The 15864-nt window shown below is 41.7% G+C and overlaps 1 long non-coding RNA gene across 1 annotated transcript; it reads right to left on the bottom strand.

The window, feature by feature from the left end:
- Nucleotides 1-684: 684 nt before the first annotated feature.
- On the bottom strand, nt 685-15226 carry LOC134758605 (uncharacterized). Its single transcript, XR_010133969.1, has 2 exons — nt 15020-15226; nt 685-1595 (listed from the first exon to the last, which is right to left on the bottom strand). It is a non-coding gene; the product is annotated as an uncharacterized lncRNA (long non-coding RNA).
- Between the last annotated feature and the right edge of the window lie 638 nt (nt 15227-15864).

Genomic DNA, 15864 nt, shown 5'->3' with positions numbered 1-15864 from the left:
GCTGCTTATCTCTTCAAGTTTCCTCTCCAGGAGGAAGGGTTACTAGGATCAATTTTCATATGCCAAACTATCTGTATTTAAGTCAGACCACCCCAAGTATATCCTCCCAAGTTTGGTGAAAATCAGCCCAGCTATTTTCTTATGATGGAGTAGACAAGTCACAAACTTCATTTTATTATGTGGACAAATCCCCCCCTGCTCTGACCTTTGGGGGTGGGGGAAAGAGAGAGTAAAGAACTTAAAAAAATGAGAGCACACTCAGTTCACTGTTCTGTACTTGCCTTTCCCCCCGGCTTTTTACTGCACCTTGAGATAGTTTCATGTTTCGTATCAGTTCATATGGTTTTGCCCTCGTATTTAAAGTACAAATACTGGCCGGGTGTGGTAGCTCATGCCTGTAATCCCAGCACTTTAGGAGGCCGAGGTGGGCAGATCATGAGGTCAGGAGTTCGAGACCAGCCTGACCAACATGGTGAAACCCCCATCTCTACTAAAAATATAAAAATTAGCTGGGCCTGGTGGCGCATGCCTGTAATCCCAGCTACTCGGGAGGCTGAGGCAGGAGAATCGCTTGAACCTGGGAGGCGGAGGTTGCAGTAAGCCGAGATCCCACCATTGCACTCCAGTCTGGGCAACAGAGTGTGACTCTGTTTCAAAAAAATTAAATAAAAATAAATAAATAAGTAAAGTACAAATACTGGTTGTTTTATTTGTGAATATATTGGCTTATTAACATGGGCTAAAATTAGTAATAATAATCTACCTATTCTTTCTAAAATAACATGTTGACTTCTGTTAAGTATAGGGTGACCAACTCATTCCTTTGCCTGGAATTTTCCATTTTAGCACTTAAAGTCCTATATCCCAGGAAACCCTTCAGTTCTAAGCAAACTGGGATATTTGGTCACCATATTTAAGTTCCAAATAAACATTAGACAAGTTTGAATAGGAGGTGGCACATTTTAACAAAACAATTAGTAATCTTGGTCTTTGCCCTAAAATGGAACTGTTAACCAAATACTGTCCATATAAAGTAAAGATTTTCTCAGAACTTGTGCTATTATTGTTGGGAGGTGCCTCATGCTTTTAGACAGCAGAATAGTATTCCATTGTATGATTTCACCATCATCTTATTAAATCTGTTCCTTACTGATGGACTTTTCATGTCTTTCCAGTGTTGTGCTACAATAAACAAGTCTGCCATAAATGTCTTTATTCATCTGTTCTGTAAACTGGCAAATTCTGTGTAACAATTTGTTTTGAAAATAAGGTCTTCCTGCTAAAAACAAAACTCAAAAAGCCACAGGATTAAAGAGTCTTTCATCTTGGGCCTTCTGTGAGTCTCCTTTTCTTCAGGTGACTGACTGGGCTTCGCATGGGTGTAAAATGGGTTGGCAGCTAAGGCCTTGGGAAGAAAGCCCAGGCAAAGAGGAGAGGCTTCCTGGGGTGCATGAGGGAGAAAAACAGCCCACTGCTGTGGTTCCCAGCATGAGGGGGTTGTTTATCAAGGCGCTGGAAGAGGAGTTGGCTAGACTTTGAGAGGTCCAGTGTTGGCCAGGAGCGGGACTGAAAGACTGGAACCATTCAGCTGTCTTCTAAAAGGAGGAGAGAAAGGAAGGAAAAACAAGTCAAGACACACACTGGGTGGTTGCCGGCTGGCCAGGGCTCTTGGTACAATAAGTCTGGTGCCAGGCTGTAGGGCCCAGCCAGCTCTCCCTGGGGAACCCACCCCAGACTGGTTTAGATCATTTCTGCAGTGGCTTCTTGGGGCTATTAGAAATGGATTTTTACAGAGTCAGAGATAATGCAGTACTTTTCCAGAGGGATGGCTACCTGGGCCAGAAAGGTGATTTTCCAGCCATGTTGTCTATCCTATATGTATTAATACATCCTTTATCCATCAAAGAGGCGGCTAGTATCATTTGCCAAACTGTTTCGTGCAGAATGCTATTAGTGAAACATGAGGTCTCAAAGCCAAAAAAGTTTGAAAAATGCCAGGCCCATCAAAATCAAGCAAAATAATTTACTGTAGAAATGTGCAGATCCTTCAACGTACTAATACTGTAATTGAGACTTTTCAAAAAGGAGATAAAGTATGAACCTGTTTCCCAAGTTTTTAGTCCTTGGAACACCTTTTTCTCCCCCACAGAACACACAGTCAGATCTTTGCTAATGTTGTCTGCTAATTATAACCTATAGGAAAAGGAAGAAGCCAATAGGCCTGACCCAAAAACTTTCAAGAATCTGAGACAAAGAAGGCTATGGAATCTGGCCAGTGAGCTATCTTGGACACTGCCATGTCCTACACAAAAGCATGACGGGCATCTGTCATAATATAAAATAAATGACTTTTGGCCGGGCGTGGTGACTCACGCCTGTAATCCCAGCACTTTGGGAGGCCAAGGGGGATGGATCACTTGAGGACAGGAGTTTGAGACCAGCCTAGCGAATATGGCCAAACCCCATCTCTACTAAAAATACAAAAAAATTAGCCAGGCATGGTGGCTGGCACCTATAGTCCCAGCTACTCAGAGGCTGAGGTGGGTGAATCGCTTGAACCTGGGAGCTGGAGGCTGCAGTGAGCTGAGATTGTGTCACTGCACTCCAGCCTAGGCAGTAGAGCAAGACTCTGTCTTAAAAATAAATAAATAATTGACTTTCATGAGCATGAAGGATTCTCCAGAAATTGAGTTAGGTGCAGCCGCATGCTGGTCAGAACAGTTTAGCAAAGATGGCAAAGAGAGCTGGGGCTCGCCTGCATCTCTGCATTTCACACCTCTGATCTCGAGACTCAGCATCACCCTTGGCCACAGTGATCTCCAAGGGCCTCTGCGTGTCAGGCTCAGTGCACACAGTAGCTATGGGGGAGATGTCCTGGTGCAGGGTTCTGAGGAGGCCTACAAAGATCACTTCATCCAATCGGCATCCCCACTGTGTCACTCTGTGACTGACTCCATCTTTGCTGATGTGTTTGTGTTAAAATGCAAAGCCATCTGGGAAGAACCATTGTCAGAATCCTTGGTAGCATCCTTCCCCTGAGATTTGGGTGGAAAGAGGCAGGTTTTGTGTTTGTTGAAGATAAAATGTCCTGTACTAGAGACTGTATTTGCAAGTCTTTCCCATCCTTGAGCCATTGCACAAGGCTGGTACCTTGTATCTAGGATTGCTTCCCCTGAAATGGATTGGAAAATAAAATGTTAAAATGTTAAAAAGTCAGAAAGAACATGAGTTCTAGTCCACTCTACCTCTAATTTGCTGGTTGACATTAGAAAATCCTTTTGCATATATACATACATCAAAACATCATGTTGTACACCATAAATATATACAATTTTTATTTGTCAGTTTTAAAATAAGGAAGTTCTTTCCCCTCTCTGACTTCATGTTCTTCCTCTGTAAAATGAAGGGGTCAGACTATTTCAGTTATTGGCCAACTTTTTTATTAGAAGAAGCCTTCTGTCAAGCAAAGTCTTAAGGAGCATCTCAAATAAAACAGATAAAAGTAGTCTCTGACCAAAATGTTTTTAAGGAAATGTTATGTCATTACTGTATAACAGGATATGTTTACTATACAAATTGGGACAGAGGTTGCTTTTAGAAGCAAGGAGGTAGTTGTGATTGGGACAGGGCACACAGAGAGCTTCTGGGGTGGCTGCAAAATGTTATTTTTTGACCTAAGTGGTTTCCTTGACCTGAGTGGTTTTCCTTAGGGTTATTCAGTAAGCTATTTTTATATTTATATTATGAATGCATTATAAAGTCAATTACTGAGAACACAAATGTGTCCATTAGATTTAGCTGCAAAAGGCAGAAAACCCCAAATAGAAGTGGCCTCAATAAGACAGAATTGTATGTCTCTTTTATGTAAATGAAATCTGGAGGTGAGCAGTCCAGGGCACTCACTGTAGGAAAGTGAGTCAGCAAGGTAACTCAGTGATCATCAGGACCAAGCCTCCTTCTCTCTATCAATTCAAAGTCCAAGATGACTGATTGAGTTCCGCCATCATGTCCATATTAGAGCTAGCTAGAAGAGGAATGAGAAGAGCATTCCCATTCACTTGAAGAAAACTCCCATAAGTCACACTCACAACCTTTGCTTACAACCCATTGACTAAAGCTTAACTGCACTGCCTTACCTATCTGCAAGGAAGGCTGGGAGATGTAGTTTAATCAGGGGACTATGGCCCCACTCAAGTGTAGTTTCTACAACAAAGGGAAAGGGGACCACTAGCAAAATCTGCCACAATGTATAAATGAATGTTGGTCTCTGATGTGTTCACATTTGACAGATGACTGATTTAGGTGTCTTTGTTGTTTTGCAGCCACGATTTTAAATGCAGTTTCTGGTATACAAAATAAGGTGAATATTAGTAGTTTGTGCAACTGCAGAAGTACAGAATGTGACTTGAAACCCCTGAACTAGAAACTCCCTGAGAGCTTTTCCAGCTTTGACATTCCAGAATTCTGTGGAAGTCCTGCCCACACATATGAGCTTACAGAGGGTTTTCTCTCTGGAGATTGGCAAGGGTGTTCTTGTTACCTTCAGGACCGAGAACTGTGCTCATTGTTTAAGTTAGCACAGCCCTAGCCAAGTATCATGAAAAGCACTCTGTCATTCAGCAGTCTTCCCCCTTGGGCTGGGAGTTCCCCAGAGGTGGTATAGTTTACTGAGGCATTGAAAACTCAGGCATCCAAGCAGTAACAGCTTCTTAGTGGGGAGTGGCTCAGACTTTCCCTCCACAGTGTTCAGAGATTGTTGTAGTAGAAGAGTCTACCCTTGATTCAACCCCTTTCATTTTTCAAAGGAGGAAGCATGGATCCAGAGAGGCTGAGAGATTTACTTGACGTGACCAGCAACTTATAGCAGGACTGGGCCTAGTACTAACTTGTTCCGATACTTTTTTTTTTGTCATTTTACAGATGAAACTGCAACCTAGAAAGGTAGCTTGCCCAGAGCCACATTGTTACTCAGAATAGATCAGAATTTGAATGCATACAATGCACTGCAGAGACTACACTTTAGCCTCTATGCTAAGAACTACTGCCTCCCACTGTGTGAGGACAGACTTTACTATGGCAGCAGGAACACTTCATCACACCACTTAGATGTCACATCCCTTCAGATCACCCTTTGCTCCAATTCTGTACTCCTTCATCAACCTCTTGATGTCTAATTCAACACCTTGGCATAGGGAATAATATGGCTTTAGGTGTAGAAACAAACTTTCTGCTAGTGCAAAAGCTCATCCTCCAGATGAGGGGGATGGGACATGTTGGTATTTTCCAGGAGCATCTGTCTTTCTCTGTGCAGCAATCCCCCAACACTGCAAACTGATCAGACGGAGCTTCAAAACCTGCAAAGGTTATGACCCTAGGTAGTGGGGACCACAACCTGTGGAGTCCTAATTAGGGAAAAGGAGTCAGGCTGGTGGGAGCAGGGGAAAGAAAAAAGAAAAAGCAGATAAGCTATACATCTGCCTTTCTTCGTGGTCCAGGACACATAACCCTCCTGTGCAAATAACTCACAATCTTCCTGTGCCCAACTATCACCAGACACCTCGGCTGATAGAGTAATGTACATTAGCTCACTGCAACCTTGGCATTATCTGTACTGTACAAAGCCCTCTTCAGCACACAGCACAAGCACCATCCTAAAAAATCCCCAGCAAGCCTTTGTCTCCTTGCAGTCAGCTACTCTCTTGCTGACTTAACCATTGCACCCTTGCAACATACTTTCATACTTCCTCTAACAAATCTGCTTTGCTGACCTACAACTGTCTTGGTAAATTCTTTCTACCACCTGCATAGCACTGGCCCAAATAGTCACTACCTGAGACACAGCTTCCCTGAAAAGCAGTGCCATCTCTGGGAGCTGCCCGAGCAACCTACAACAAGTCTCTCTTTGCTGCAGCTTTCTAGGTTGTGCACAGTGGCACTACAGTAGCAAGGCCTTCCTGCCTGCTATCACTTACTTTTCCCTAGGCAAAGGGGCTGGGGGAAACATCCACTGGGCCTCCTGGACAACAGGAAAGTCTCAGGATAAGAGGCACTTTGGAGAATCACTGGAGCAACTCTAGCAGTTCAGCTAGTTGGCTCTTCAGGATTCTCCTTGTCCTCCAGCACAGAAGGCTTTTAATCCAGCCAGAGGTGGAGGGAGGGTGGGATGAGCTAATGGGCCGGAGAGGAGACTTTGTATCTTAGAAGACATTCCAGAAGGACCTAGAGACAGAGGGTGTTGTTTTTGTCCTTATTCCGACAACTCTTCTGAGAGGATAGCTGGGGCTGGAGGATGCTGTGCAGCCTGTTTAGAGGGCAGGGAAGTTGGAACAGTGTGAGGGAACCAGTAGAGCTGACCTCCTGCCTCTGTAAAGAACATGACCCTGGGAAATCCCAAAGCTTCACATGGCCCAGTCTGTGAAGAGCCACATTGAAGAAAACAAAGTGTTACAGTTACAAATCATTTAAAAGTGCTACAATCTTCATTTTTGTATCTCTAAGAGTATTAAAAGGGATCTAATTAATAATTCATAGAAAACTCCATTTCAGGCTGGGTGTAGAGGTTCACGCCTATAATCCCAGCACTTTGGGAGGCCAAGGCAGGAGGATTGCTTGAGCCCAGGAGTTAGAGACCAGCCTGGGCAAAAGGCTCTATTAAAAAAATTTAAAACTTAACTGGCATGGTGGTGCACACCTATAGTCCCAGCCACTAGGGGGAGCTGAGGTGGAAGAATCACTTGACCCTGGGAGGTTGAGGCTGCAGTGAGCCATGTTCGTGCCACTGCACTTCAGCCTCGGCAACAGAACGAGACCCCTGTCTCAAAAACAAAACAAAAAACTCCATTTTGACCAGACACTGGTTCATGCCCATAATCTCAGCACTTTGGGAGGCCAAGACAGGAGGATGGCTTGTGACCAGGAGTTCAAAACCAGCCCTGGCAAGATAGTGAGACCCTGTCTCTACAAAAAATTTAAAAACTAGCTGAGCGTGGTGACATGTGCCTGTAGTCCCACCTACTTGGGAGGCTGAGGCGGGACGATCACTTAAGCCCAGGAGTTCAAAGTTATAGTGAGCTATGATTGTGCCACTGCATTCCAGCCTGGGTGATAGAGCAAGACTCTGTCTCAAAAAACAAAAAAAAACTGAGATCTTACTGATTCCAGAATTTGCTCATGCTCACATTGATCCTTAGTCTTTCCCCCACTCACCTCCCTGGCCCTCTCCAGGAAAGAGAAAAAGTCTTGAAGAGGCCCAGCCCCTTGAAGAATGTAGTTCTTCACATGCCTCAAAAGAGTAAGGGCCAACTACAGTTTGCTAAAAGTTGGAGGAGCTTCCCCTACATAGTTTGGCCACAGAGTCATCAAAATTATTTTTGTGACCAAGACAGCAGCCCCAGACACTGCATCAGCTCCGTTCTGAAGCCAGAAGAAACTTTCTGCTCTCCGTAAGGCTCCTCTTCACCCCATTACATTCCTTTTCTCTCTCTACCTGCTGCTTTAATGTTCCCCCGCAGCCACACGTAAGGAATATCATCTTCTTTCTCTTAAAGGGACAATTATCGTTCACCTTGTCTCATAGATGTGAGATATTACCTGTTGAGTAAACAGGATGTCTCCTCCGAGTCAGAAATGGATTTCTTCTGTTGAAAGGGATAGAAAACCCAACCCAAACCAGTATAAGCAAAAAGGGGATGTATTGGCTCATGGAAAGAAAAAGTCCAGGAGCAGGGCTGTATATTACATAGGATTGCACTCTGCTGTGTGTCACAGAAACCTGATTCCAGCAGCTTTTATACCACTTTGCAAGCAATCTGGCCATCTGAGGATGACGCTGGGTCCATGCCATCATCAGGCTGCAGTTCCTTCTTTCAGCCTTTCCTTGTGGATTCCATTCTCCTGTGGCTCCACTTTGTCTTACATATGCCATCCAAGAAGGAAGAAGAGGGACAAAAAGCAAAGTCTGCCTCTTTCACAAGCTTCCCCAGAAGCTCCATGCACTGATTTCTGCTTACAAGTTCATTGGTGAGAAGCATGTCCCATGGCCTCTCTGCACTGCAAAGGAGTCTAGAAAGATTAGTATTTTGAGATGGACACAGAGCTCCCTAAGCAGAATTGAGGGTCTGTTGATTAGGCAGAAGAGGAGAATGGATGTTGAGCAGACAAATAACAGTGTCTGCCCCAGGCTAGCTTAGGGGCTTGGACCAGTGTCCCATGAGTATGTTTCTGTGTCTCTGTCTCTTTGTCTTTCTTTCTCTCTCTCTCTTAGTATCTCTTTCTCTGTCTCTCTTTGTCTGTCTGCCCTTTTCTGTCTGGCTCTGTTTCTCTCTGTTTCTCTGTCTCTTTCTCTCTCTCTCTTTCTGTTTCTCTGCTGTCTCTTTCTCTCTGTCTGTCTGTCTGTCTGTCTGTCTGTCTGTCTGTCTGTCTCTCCACTCTATTCTCTTTCCTGTTGGCTTCATGTTCATGCAGCCTCCCCCTGTGGTCTCAGGGAGGCTCCTGTTACTTGGGATCTCACATGCATTCCTAGTCAAGCCCAGGAGAAGGCCAGATTCTCTGTTGCAGTCCTATATCCCATCTCATGTCCGTCCCTGAAAGAGTTACTGTGGCCCTGGGGAATGGCATGGCGTAGGCTAGTCACATGCCCTTTTTCTAAGTGGGGCTAAGAGTGCAGGAGAGGGTACTGCCCAAGAGGAAAATCAAGGCACAATTCCCGAGAAGGGGAAATGGATGCTGGTGGCCCCAAATAAAACTCAATAAATCATAAACAAACATCTACTGCAGAATCTTAGACATCATCCTATTAAGAGATGTTTAAATCACTGAAAGTGTATCAGAGCTTCCCTAAACATTTGGTTAAAATAATGTTGGGTTTTTTTTTTTTGTTTTTTGAGACACAGCTTTGCTCTTATTGCCCAGGCTGGAATGCAATGGCACAATCTTGGCCCACTGCAACCTCCACCTCCCGGGTTCCAGCAATTCTCCTGCCTCAGCCTCCCAATTAGCTGGGATTACAGACACCTGCCACCATGCCCAGCTAATTTTTTTGTATTTTTAGTAGAGACGGGGTTTCACCAGGTTGGCCAGGCTGGTCTTGAACACCCAACCTCAGGTGATCCACCCGCCTCGGCCTCCCGAAGTGCTGGGATTACAAGCGTGAGACGCTGTGCCCAGCCTTGTTTTTGTTTTGAGACGGAGTCTCATTCTGTTGCCCAGGCTGGAATGCAGTGGTGCAATCTTAGCTCACTGCAACCTCCACCTCCTGGGTTCAAGCGATTCTCCTGCCTCAGCTTCCCAAGTGGCTGGGACTACAGGCGTGCACCACCATGCCTGGCTAATTTTTGTATTTTTAGTAGAGATGGGGTTTTACTGTGTTGGCCAGGATAGTCTCGATCTCCTGACCTCGTGATCCTCCCGCCTCGGCCTCCCAAAGTGCTGGGATTACAGACATGAGCCACTGCGCCTGGACTTATTCTCTGTTTAATTGCCAATGCATTAAATATTGACAGATTAAAAACTACTAAATATAAGTTTATTGGAATTAATAATAATTTTTAAGGAAATAAAGGGACCCTGAGACCACAAGTTTAAGAACTACAGTTTTAGATACAAGGCTTGCTTGGAAATCTTAAATAAGGAGCTACAGACACACTTATAAATGTTACATATCAAATTTTAACATACTCGCCTAGACGAGGTGGCTCATGCCTGTAATCCCAGCACTTTGGGAGGCCAAGGTGGGAGGATTGCTTCATACCAGAAGTTCAAGACCAGTCTCGTCAACATAGTGAGAGCCTGTCTCCATAAAAAATAAAAAATAGTAGGTATGGTGACACAAGCCTGTAGTCCCAGCTACTCAGGAAGGTGAAGCAAGAGGACCACTTGAGCTCAGGAGTTCGAGGCTGCAGTGAGCTATGATCACCCTTGCACTCCAGTGTAGGCAACGGAGTGAGACTCTTAAAAAAAAAAAAGTATCTGAAGGCTTCATCAGTTTAGCTTTTCTATCAGTCAGGTTCAGCTGTAAGTGACAGAAAACAAAACAGCAATGTCTTCAACAATACAAAAATTTGTTTTGGCCTCACACAAATAAAATTTAGATGCAAATAATCAAGGGCTGAGATTGTGGTTCTGGGTTCATGAGAGATCTAGACTGATTATATTTTGTGGCTCTGCCACATTCAACATGGGGTTTAAACCTCATGTTCCAAATGGCTACTCAAACTCCAACCGTCTCAGTTGCATTCTGTCAGCAGGACATTTCCCAGAAATTGCACATAACACTACTGCTTATATTCTTTTGGCCAGACTTAGTTAAATGACCATACCTAACTGCAAAGCAGATTGGGGAATGCTATTTTAAAATTATGTTTTTCATGCACCTAATTAAAAATCAGGATTTCTATTGCTGGGAAAGAAACGTGTATAAAATGTGAGAGGTTGGGGGTCAACTACTCTGTCATCTTTGTGCTATCAGGTTAACACATGTTTGTGCAGATCCTGGAATAAAGCTTCTCTTTTATTCTCTGCTTAAATGCAATATGCTGTGTTGCAAGGTGAGCTATTTGTAAACAGTGGCCATTTACAACTGCATATCTATAAGTTGGTATTTTCTCAGTATCATCTGATAAAATAATTGTTGTGTAATAAATTGGCTGCTGAGCCTGATTCAAGCTATAATTGTCATCCAAACTCTGGTTTCAATTCAAGTTTTTGTGATCATTCTTCTTATTGACTGGTTTTTAAAAATATATAAAATCATATGTTTTTGGCCAGGTGCAGTGGCTCACACCTGTAATCTAAGGATTTTGGGATGCCAAGGTGGGAGGATCACTTGAGGCGAGGAGTTTGAAACCAGGCTGGCCAACATGGTGAAACCCTGTCTCTACTAAAATATACAAAAATTAGCCAGGTATGGTAGCGCACCCCTGTAATCCCAGCTATTCGAGAGGCTGAGGCAGGAGAATCACTTGAACCTGGGAGGCAGAGGTTGCAGTGAGCAGAGATCACACCACTGCACTCCAGTCTGGGTGACAGAGTGAGACTCTGCCTCAAAAACAAAAACAAAAAACTAGAAAAGCAAGAGCAAACCAAATCCAAAATTAGTAGAAGAAGAGAAATAATAAAGATCAGAACATAAGTAAATAAAATTGAAATGAAGAAAACAATACAAACGATCAACAAAACAAAAAGCTGGCTTTTTGAAAAGATAAACAACATTGATAAACCTTTAGCCAGACTAAGAAAAGAAAAGAGAAGACTCAAATAAATAAAATCAAAGATGAAAAAGGCTACATTACAACTATTACTACAGAAATTCAAGGGATCATTAGTGGTTACTATTAGCAACAATTCACCAATAAATTGGAAAATCTAGAAGAAATGGATAAATTCATAGACACATACAACTTACCAAGATTGAACCATGAAGAAATCCAAAACCTGAATAGACCAATAACAAGTAACGAGATCAATGCCATAATAAAATGTCTCCCGACAAAGAAAAGCCCAAGATCTGAAGACTTCACTGCTGAATTCTACCAACCATTTAAAGAACTAATAACAATCCTACTCAAACTATTCCAAAAAACAGGGGAAGAGGGAATACCTCCAAACTCATTCTGAGGCCAGTATGATCCTGATAGCAAAACCAGACAAAGACATAGCAAAAAAGAAAAGTAGGGCCCAATATTCCTGATGAATATTAATGCAAACATCCTCAACAAAATACTAGCAAACTAAATTCAGCAACGCATTTAAAAGATCATTCATTATGACCTAGTGAGATTTATCCCGGGGATGCAAAGATGGTTCAGTATATGCAAATCAATCAATGTGATACATTATATCAAGAAAATGAAGGACAAAAACAATATAATCATTTTATGAATTTCAACATTTCTTCGTGATAAACACCCTCAAAAAATTGGGTATAGAAGGAACAAACCTCAAAATAACAAAAGCCATATATGACAGACCCACAACTAATATACTGAATGGGGAAAAACTGAAAGCTTTTTCTGTAAGATTTGGAACACGACAAGGATGTCCACTGTCACTACTGTTATTCAACATAGTACTGGAAAGTCCTAGCTAGAGCAATCAGACAAAAGAAATAGAGGGTATCCAAATTGGAAAGGAAGAAGTCAAATTATCCTCGTTTGCAGATGATATGATCTTGTATTTGGAAAAACATAAAAACTCCACAAAAAAACTATTAAAGCTGATAAATTCAATGAAGATGCAGGACACAAAATCAACATACAAAAGTCAGCAGCATTTCTATATGCCAGCAGTGAACGATCTGAAAAGAAATCAATAAAGTAATGACATTTACAGTAGCTACAAATAAAATATAATACCTGGGAATTAACCAATAAAGTGAAAAATCTCTACAATGAAAACTATAAAACACTGATCCAAGAAATTGAAGAGGATACCAAAAAAATTGAAAGATATTCCATGTTCATGGATTAGGAGAATCAATATTGTTAAGATGTCCATACTATGCAAAGCAATCTAGAGATTTAATGCAATTCCTATCAAAATACCAATGACATTCTTCACAGAAATAGAAAAAAAGTCCTAAAATTTATATGCAACTACAAGAGACCCAGAATAGCCAAAGCTATCCTAAGAAAACGAACAAAACTGGAGCTCTACAGTATAATTATAGTAAAACTATAACTCTATAGTATACTTCAAACTGACTTTAAATTATACTATAGAGCTATAGTTACCAAAATGACACAGTAACAGCATCAAAACAGACATATAGACCAATGGAATAAAACAAAGAATCCAGAAATAAATCCATACATCTACAGCAAATTCATTTTCAATGAAGGTACCAAAAACATACATTGCGGAAAGGACAGTCTCTTCAATAAATGGTGCTGGGAAAACGGGATATCCACATGCAGAAAAATGAAACTAGACCCCTATCTCCCACATTATACAAAAGTCAAATCTAAATAGATTAAAAACTTAAATTTAAGACCTCAAACTATGAAACTACTACAAGAAAATATTGAGAGGCCAAGGCAGGCGGATCATGAGGTCAGGAGTTTGAGACCAGCCTGACCAACATGGTGAAACCCCATCTCTACTAAAAATACAAAAAAATTAGTCAGGCGTGGTGGCAGGTGCCTGTAATCACAGCTACTCAGGAGGCTGAGGCAGGAGAATCGCTTCAACATGGGAGGCGGAGGTTGTGGTGAGCCGAGATCGTTCCACTGCACTCCAGCCTGGGCGACAGGGTGAGACTCCGTCTCAAAAAAACAAAAAATAAAAAATTAAAAAATAAAAGATCTGAATAGACATTTCTCAAAAGATGACATACAAATGGCAAACAAGTACATGAAAAGGTGCTCAGCATCACTGCACATCAGAGAAATGCAAATCAAAACCACAATGAGATATCATCTCACCCCAGTTAAAATGACTTTCATCCAAAAGACAGACGATAATAAATGCTGGTAAGGATATGAAGAAAAGGGAACCCTCATATAGTGTTGAAGGAAATGTAAATTAATATAAACCACTATGGAGAACAGTTTGGAGGCTCCTCAAAAAATTAAAACTAGAACTACCATAAGATTCAGCAATCCTACTCCTAGGTATATACCCAAAAGAAAGGACATTAGTATATGGAGGAGATATCTGCACTCCCATGTTTACTGCAACACTATTCACAATAGCCAAGATTTGGAAGCAACCTAAATGCCCATCAACAGACATGGGGATATTTAAAAGTGTGGTACATATACACAACGGAGTACTATTCATCTATAACAAAGAATGAGATCCTGTCATTTGCAGCAACACAGATGGAACTGAAGGTCATTATGTTATGTGAAATAAGCAAAGCACAGAAAGACAAACTTTGCATGTTGTTACTTATTTGTGGGAGCTAAAAATTAAAACAACTGAACTCACTGAGATACAGAAGGATGGTTACCAGAAGCTGGGAAGGGTAGTGAGGGAATTAGGGGGAAGTGGAGATGGTTAACGGGTTTAAAAAAAAAAAGTCAGAATGAATGAATAAGGCATATCTGCTAGCACAACAGGGTGACTAGTAAAAAATAATACAATCGTACATTTGAAAATGGCTAAAAGAGTATAATTGGATTGTTGTAACACAAAGGATGAATGTTTAAGGTGACGGATACCCCAGGTACACTGATGTGATTATTATGTATTGTGTACCTGTATCAAAATATTTCATGTAACCCATAAATATATACACCTACTATGTACCCACAAAAATTAACAATTAAAAAAACCTCTCCTTTCTACTATTTTGTGTCCTGGTGGTCTTTTGGACGGCAATATAAACATATATACACTTACGTACATTTTAAGTAAATTTTAAAACACATAAAATAATATTTTAGAAAGCATATAAACATAACAAAATAAATTTAAATTGATAAAATATGACTACTTTTAAAAATGGGATTCTGTGTATAATTTCATTTGGAATTGGGAAACTATTATTAAAGAGTTTGATAGCTGTGATCTTCTTCAGGTCCCAGACTAATAGATGTGTTTTGTTTGGATATCACTTTATTGTTAAACATTCTGAATTTGAATGTCTGTAGACAGGGCTGCTACTCTTCAGTTTACCACAGGCTCTACCTTACCCTTTTTGTTCTTTCCCTTTTATTGATACATAATAATTTCCATATTTGTGAGGTACAAGTGAGTGTTTCTTACATGCAAAGAATGTGTAATGATCAACTCAGGGTAACTGGGGTCTCATCACCTTGTGTGTTTATCATTTTTATGTGTTGGTATTATTTCAAGTCCTTTCTTCTAGTTCCTTTGAAATATACATAATATTGTTGCCAAGTATAGAAGTATAGTCACCCTAAGTCTGCTGTCAAACATTACAACTTGTCTCTTCCATCTAACTCTGTTTGCACCCAGAACCAACTTCCATTTATCCCCCACCCCCCGCCACCCCCACTCTTCCCAGTCTCTGGTGTCTATCTTCCCCACCTTCTTGTGTTAAACTGGGTTACCTTACCAAATCTTAATGAAGTGGCATCGTTTGTCTTGGGTAAACACCTGAGGTTCATCATCTCACGCCAAGGAAATTGAGTACATGGACACACAAGAAGTAGGTTTAGGAGCTGAGATGTAATAGGCAAAAGTAAGAGAAAGGAGAATAGCTCTCTATCCTGCGAAGGAGAGAGGTGCCCCAGCGGGACTTCAGCTGCGAGGAGTGCACCAGATTTTATAGACTGGCTTGAGGAGGCAGTCCCTGATTTACATATTGCCCACAGATTGGTTGGATTCGGTATGACGTTTACAAAGCGCCAGGAAGCTGTCCACCCGACCCTAATCTTGCTTATTACGCAAATGAGCTTGCCACTTTGTGGGCGCCATGTTGTCTGCTCCTTACCGCGTACGTGGTTGGCAAGGAAAAGGAAAGATGGTGCTGTCATTTTGAACATGCCTAGTCCCCAAGTAGCCCTTTCTTGCTGGCACAACTGCTGGCATTCACTCGTGCAAGCTTCTAGCTTGCCTTTGAATGTCTGCAGCTCGATTTTATAGGCTGCTCTTTGTTAGAAAAGAGAATGATTTGTGGGCTGCTTTTCATTAAAAGGATGAGGAGGACTTCCATATCCTCGCTATCTGCTTAAAATAATTTATTCTTAACTCCTATATCATTAACATCTGCCTGATCCCTGGAGACACCTGAAATTTCTATCAAATTATACAGAGAGGAAAAAAACTTGTCTAAAGCCCAACAAGTATTTGTTAACCTGAAAAAAACCAAGGTGGCTACGTGCTCTTATAGGGAATAATCAGTAAAGTGAGAATCAAGTACAGGCTGATCGTGGCGGGAGTTGAGGTCAGATGTTAGAG

This window comes from Gorilla gorilla, chromosome 4 (genome assembly GCF_029281585.2).
Source record: "Gorilla gorilla gorilla isolate KB3781 chromosome 4, NHGRI_mGorGor1-v2.1_pri, whole genome shotgun sequence".
NCBI classification, from domain to species: domain Eukaryota; kingdom Metazoa; phylum Chordata; class Mammalia; order Primates; family Hominidae; genus Gorilla; species Gorilla gorilla.
The sequence above is the reverse complement of the archived record's forward strand: the minus strand, read 5'-3'. Positions and strand labels throughout refer to the sequence as shown.